Source organism: Ailuropoda melanoleuca, chromosome 15 (genome assembly GCF_002007445.2).
Source record: "Ailuropoda melanoleuca isolate Jingjing chromosome 15, ASM200744v2, whole genome shotgun sequence".
Lineage (NCBI taxonomy): Eukaryota > Metazoa > Chordata > Mammalia > Carnivora > Ursidae > Ailuropoda > Ailuropoda melanoleuca.
The window spans coordinates 85772234-85777487 of record NC_048232.1 but is presented as its reverse complement, the minus strand read 5'-3'; the positions used below and the strand labels follow the sequence as shown (position 1 = coordinate 85777487).

The 5254-nt window shown below is 44.5% G+C and overlaps 1 protein-coding gene across 1 annotated transcript in view; it reads left to right on the top strand.

Moving 5' to 3' along the window:
* The window catches only part of EFCAB6 (EF-hand calcium binding domain 6), a 249820-nt gene that overhangs the window by 194479 nt on the left and 50087 nt on the right, over positions 1-5254 (top strand). The gene's annotated exons all lie outside the window — the stretch shown is intronic.

Sequence of the window (5254 nt, the reverse complement as noted above, 5' to 3'; positions counted from 1 at the left end):
CTCTCCAACAATTGTTGTTTCTTGCCTTGTCTATCTTTGCCATTCTAACTGGCGTAAGGTGGTATCTCAGCCGTATTTCTAACGACCGGAGCTGGGTTTTGCTCTCAGAATGTTCCTCCTTCAGAGCATCGTGTTCTTGAGTTGTGGATGCACTATTTCATTTCTCTGAAGGTATTAACAGGCTTTTTAAAAAGTTTTTTTTTAAGATTTTATTTATTTATTCGACAGAGATAGAGACAGCCAGCGAGAGAGGGAACACAAGCAGGGGGAGTGGGAGAGGAAGAAGCANAAGAAGCAGGCTCATAGCGGAGGAGCCTGATATGGGGCTCAATCCCACAACGCTGGGATCACGCCCTGAGCTGAAGGCAGACGCTTAACCGCTGTGCCACCCAGGCGCCCCAAAAGTTTTCTTCACCAGAGGGGTCTCTCCTCAGTGTTGCTTTGTTCTACTATTTTCCATTTTAGACGCTCTCCTCAAAAATATGAAGAGTGAGGTTCTAAGAAGCCGATTAGAATCTGGGCAGTTAGGTGGAACTTGCTGACTTGGCTTTGAACTTCCAGTCTGAACTAATGTGGTGGAGCAACCTGGCAGGGAGTGTCCTTGGAGGATCCCTGGTGTCAGGATCTTTAATATTTTTCTTTTGGGCCGGTCAGATTTCCCAAAGACTAGGGTTACCACATAACATGTAGGGATGCCTAGTTAAATTAGAATTTCAGATAAACTGTAACATTTTCAGTTTAAGTACGTGCCATGCAGTATTTGGGATAAATTTATATTAAAATTACTTTGTTTATCTGAAATTCCAATTTAACGGGGTGCCCTGCTAAGTTTTTGTTGGTTCGTTTTTCTAATTCTGGCAACCCAACCAGAGAAGACTGTCTGGTGCCCCGCTGCCAACACTTTGGGAACTGCCTGGGAGCTGCCTGGGAGAAGGAGCCTAGAAGTTTCAACAGCCAGTGTGGCAAGCTGAATAATGCCCCCCGAAGGTATCCAGGTCCTAATTCCTGGAACCTGTAAATGTTACGTGATATGGAAAAATGAGTCCTTGCAGATGAGATTAAGGGTCTTGAGATGGGGAGATGATCCTGGATTGTCTGGGTGGGCCTCAGATCTCTGTGTCCTTATAAAAGGGAGTCAGGGAGAGGTTTCACTCAGAAGTGACCACAAAAGGAGCAATTGGAGTGGTGTGACCACAAGCCAAGGATCACCAGCAGCTACCAGAAGCTGGAAGAGCCAAGTACAATTCTCCCTTAGCCTCTGGAAGGAACACAGTCCTGCCGACACCTTGATCTTGGCCCATTGAAACTGATCTCTGACTTCCGGTGTCCAGAACTGTAAAGGAAGAAATGTGTGACGTTTTAAGCCACCCACTGCTCTGTGGCGCTTTGTTATGGAGCGAGCCACAGGAAACTATTTACTAAAGTCAGGATATAAGCTTCCTCCTACTCCCTCTTCTCGTGAAGAACCTTCCCTGTCTTGCCCTAGGACACGCGCCTTTTGGTTCAGAAACTTGGACTCCAGAGAGCACAGCTTCCAGAGCTTCCATCGTGTGTGCCGGGGGAGGGGGACAGGTTCCCAGACACTTGGAATTTGGGAGGGGCATGGGGCCCAAGTGCTTCCCATGCAGACTCTTAACCAGTCCTTCTATTTTTCTTTTCTTTTTTTGATGATATAATTATTTTATTTTTTCTTTTATTTATTTTTTTCATCATGATAAGTGTAATCTGTAATCCCCATCCCGTATTTCACCCACCCCTTCTCCCATCTCCCCCCTGGGAATCAGCAGTGTGTTCTCTCTAGCTAAGAGTCTGTCTCTTGTTTGTCTCTCTCTCTCTCTTTTTCCCTTTGCTCATTTGTTTCTTAAATTCCACTTATGAGTGAAATCATACGGTGTTTGTCTTTCTCCGATGGACATATTTCACTTAGCATAATACTCTGTAGCTCTGTCCACGTTGCTGCAAATGGCAAGATTTCATTCTTTTTTATGGCTGAATAATATTCATATATATATATATATACACACACACACACCACATCTTCTTTATCCATTCATCTATCAGTGGACACTCAGGCTGCTTCCATATCTTGGCTATTGTCAATAATGCTGCTATAAACATCAGGGTGCATGAATCCCTTTGAATTAGTGTCTTTGTATCCTTTAGGTAAACACCCAGTAGTGCAATCCCTGGATCACAGTGTAGTTCTATTTTTAACTTTTTGAGGACCCTCTATACTGTTTTCCACAGGGGCTGCCCCAGTTTGCATTCCCACCCACAGTGCACGAGGGATCCTTTTCCTCCACGTCCTCGCCCACACCTGTGGTTTCCTGTGTTGTTCACTTTAGCCACTCTGACAGGTGTAGGGTGACACCGGGTTGTGGTTCTGGTTTGCATGACCCTGCCTGATGAGGAGTGGTGTGGAGCATCCAGTCCTTCTCTTATTCACCCCACAATCACTCCCACTTCTAGCTGTAGACGGGTCCCCACGAGTTTCTCACCTGCACACAGTCCATACACGGCCTCCACCCGTTTTTCCCACGACCCTTGAAGTGTTCCTTCCAGTTTCTGCCTGGATCCAAAGGCTTTTGATCCAGGAAAGCAGACCTTGGCTGTAATTCTCATATTCGCCCAGATCCTTCCAGATTTGGGGGTGATGTTTTGCTCTGTGATGTCAGTTTTCTGAATGGACAAGAAAAGCTTTTGGTTTTCAGGCCATTCAGCTTTGTGAGGACAGAGTGACACTTCTGAGTTCTGTGCATGTCAGCAACCCCTCCTCTTTTTTTTTTTTTTTTAAGATTTTATTTATTTATTCGACAGAGATAGAGACAGCCAGCGAGAGAGGGAACACAAGCAGGGGGAGTGGGAGAGGAAGAAGCAGGCTCATAGCAGAGGAACCTGATGTGGGGCTCGATCCCATAACGCCAGGATCACGCCCTGAGCTGAAGGCAGACGCTTAACCGCTGTGCCACCCAGGTGCCCCCCCTCCTCTTTCTACCTCTGTCTCTCGCTCCTTCCGTGTCCCATCTGTTGTCAGGTACATTTTTATTCTGGGGAAAAGGGAGTTAAATGTAATCTTCTGTCCTGGAGCCACAACCAGGTCTTCTGTGCTGGGTTTTCAGGTTGATTCTGAAACTCGAAAACCATTAACCAGACTTTTGCAATTATGACTATGTAAGTATTGTTCAGTGCCCAGGTCATGAATGAAAAGGAGCTTTTTTCCCAGTGGCACCGTCCCTGAACCTCGTATCCACCCTCTTGAGGGCAAACCTGGGCGTCCATGCATCTTTTCTAAGTCATATGGGGAAAGGTGGTTCTTTGTGTCAGCTGTTGCCAGGAATATAAAGAGCTGTTTGCTAGGAACACGGGGCTCAGGTAAAATTCAACATTGTCAACCTTCAGCTTTCCCCAGCCTTCCATCCCACTTCCTATTCTGACAGGTTTCGCCAGGTGCCCTCCATCCTGTAGCCTGCCCCTCCCCAACCCTTGTCCTGTCCCAGGTCTGTCCCTACTGTTCCCCAACAGGGTTGGATCCCCTGTTTCCTACACCACATGCCTTTTTATTGCTAATTTACATTCTTATTTTGCTGGAGTACTTCCTGAAGTAACTTTCTAAGAAAGGAGGGGCAGGAAATAAATTTTCCCAGTTCTTTGTCTGAAAAAATTGTTTAATCTCCTTCATGCAGATTGCTAGTTTGTCTGAGCATAGAATCCTAGGGAGAAAATCATTTTTCCTTAAAATGTTGAAGCCATTGCTCCACTGTGTTTGAGCCGAGAGAAGTTCAGTGCCAGTGTGTGTGTGTGCGTATGTGTGTGTGCGTATGTCTGTGTGTGTGTAATGAAAAGAAGGACCCATTTCCTCCTCAAATATGCCTATATGTTCTCTCCTTCCTTAAACAGGATCTCCTCTCACTAAATGTATTTCCAGCTGAATGAGAATTCATATGCATTCAATGAATAAATCATAGAAAAACAGCACTAGATAAATAATTAGCTAAATGATTGTAAGAGAGTCTTGTTAAAACATACTTAGGCTTGATACTTTTCTAAGTAACAACAAAAAGACTGTGGGATTTCTGTAGTCCACCTTTCAATGGGGGTGATCAACTTTTTTACAAATTGAAACCTTAATAAGGATCCAACGCTCAGTTGCTTGTTTCTTCTCAAAGACCTCTTGATGATAAACATCTCTGTTATTTGTAATTATATGTAGATTATTCGTTTCCAGATCCAAAATAGACTTTTCTAAATAATACTGCGATTAGCATATGCATTTGATTTTATTACTAAATTTTAATACCAAGTTGGCAGTTTATCCTGCTGATGAAACAGAGTTGATTAGGCTTTTCCTCCATGTCTCCGTCATGTGAGCCAGCGACGCGGGGCCCATGGAAGGCCGCTCTGCAGCTGTGGGTTGGAAAGCACAGCTCTTGGCTCCTTTTCTTTAGAAGCAGATATCTGAGTCCCTAGAAACTTCTCTCTTGGGCTTACCAACATTCCACACTCTTCTTCTTTGACATGCACTCCACCCTGCTGATAGAAAGTTTGGGTGTCAGAGTGCCAGTAATCCTCAGAGAATTTAAGTGACAAAAGTGTGAACTTCAAATGCAGTTAAACTTTATTTTGAATTATCTTACATCTTGAAATATGCTCTATGTTCTTATGAAACTTTGGGATTGTCTCTCACAATATATTCTTCTAGACTTTAAAGGTATTTTCTTCTGTGCTAGAATTGAGGGCAGGAAGGAGCCTCTGTTTCTATCTGGTGTGTTCTCACTGAGACGTGCACTCAGACAGAATTTCTATTTGAGAAAATACTAAGCTATATAGGTTTTGTAAAACTATCTCTTGAGTGCTTTTGGCCTGACAGCTTAGTTCCCGCTGATCTTGAAAAAGAATCTGACATCCGTTTTCCTCAGTTCCTTTTTGCTTTTCTGCGGTCTTTAACGTATTCCCCTTCTTTTCACATCCCGCGGCTGTTTCTCAGCCCAGCGCTCATGAGCTGTGGGCATGACGATCCCAGCCCTGAGCCCCCACACCCCCCAGCCTCGCCTCCAGACCGTCCCTGACCCCACTGCCAGGTGTATCTCCCCACACCACCCCTCTGCAAGCGTTCCGTCTCCGCTGAGGCTCCTTCGGTTTTTTTTGTTTGTTTGTTTGTTTTTTTAATGATTTTTTATTATATGTGTTAGTCACCATACAGTACATCCCCAGATTCCGATGTAAAGTTCGATGCTCCATTAGTTGCGTATAACAC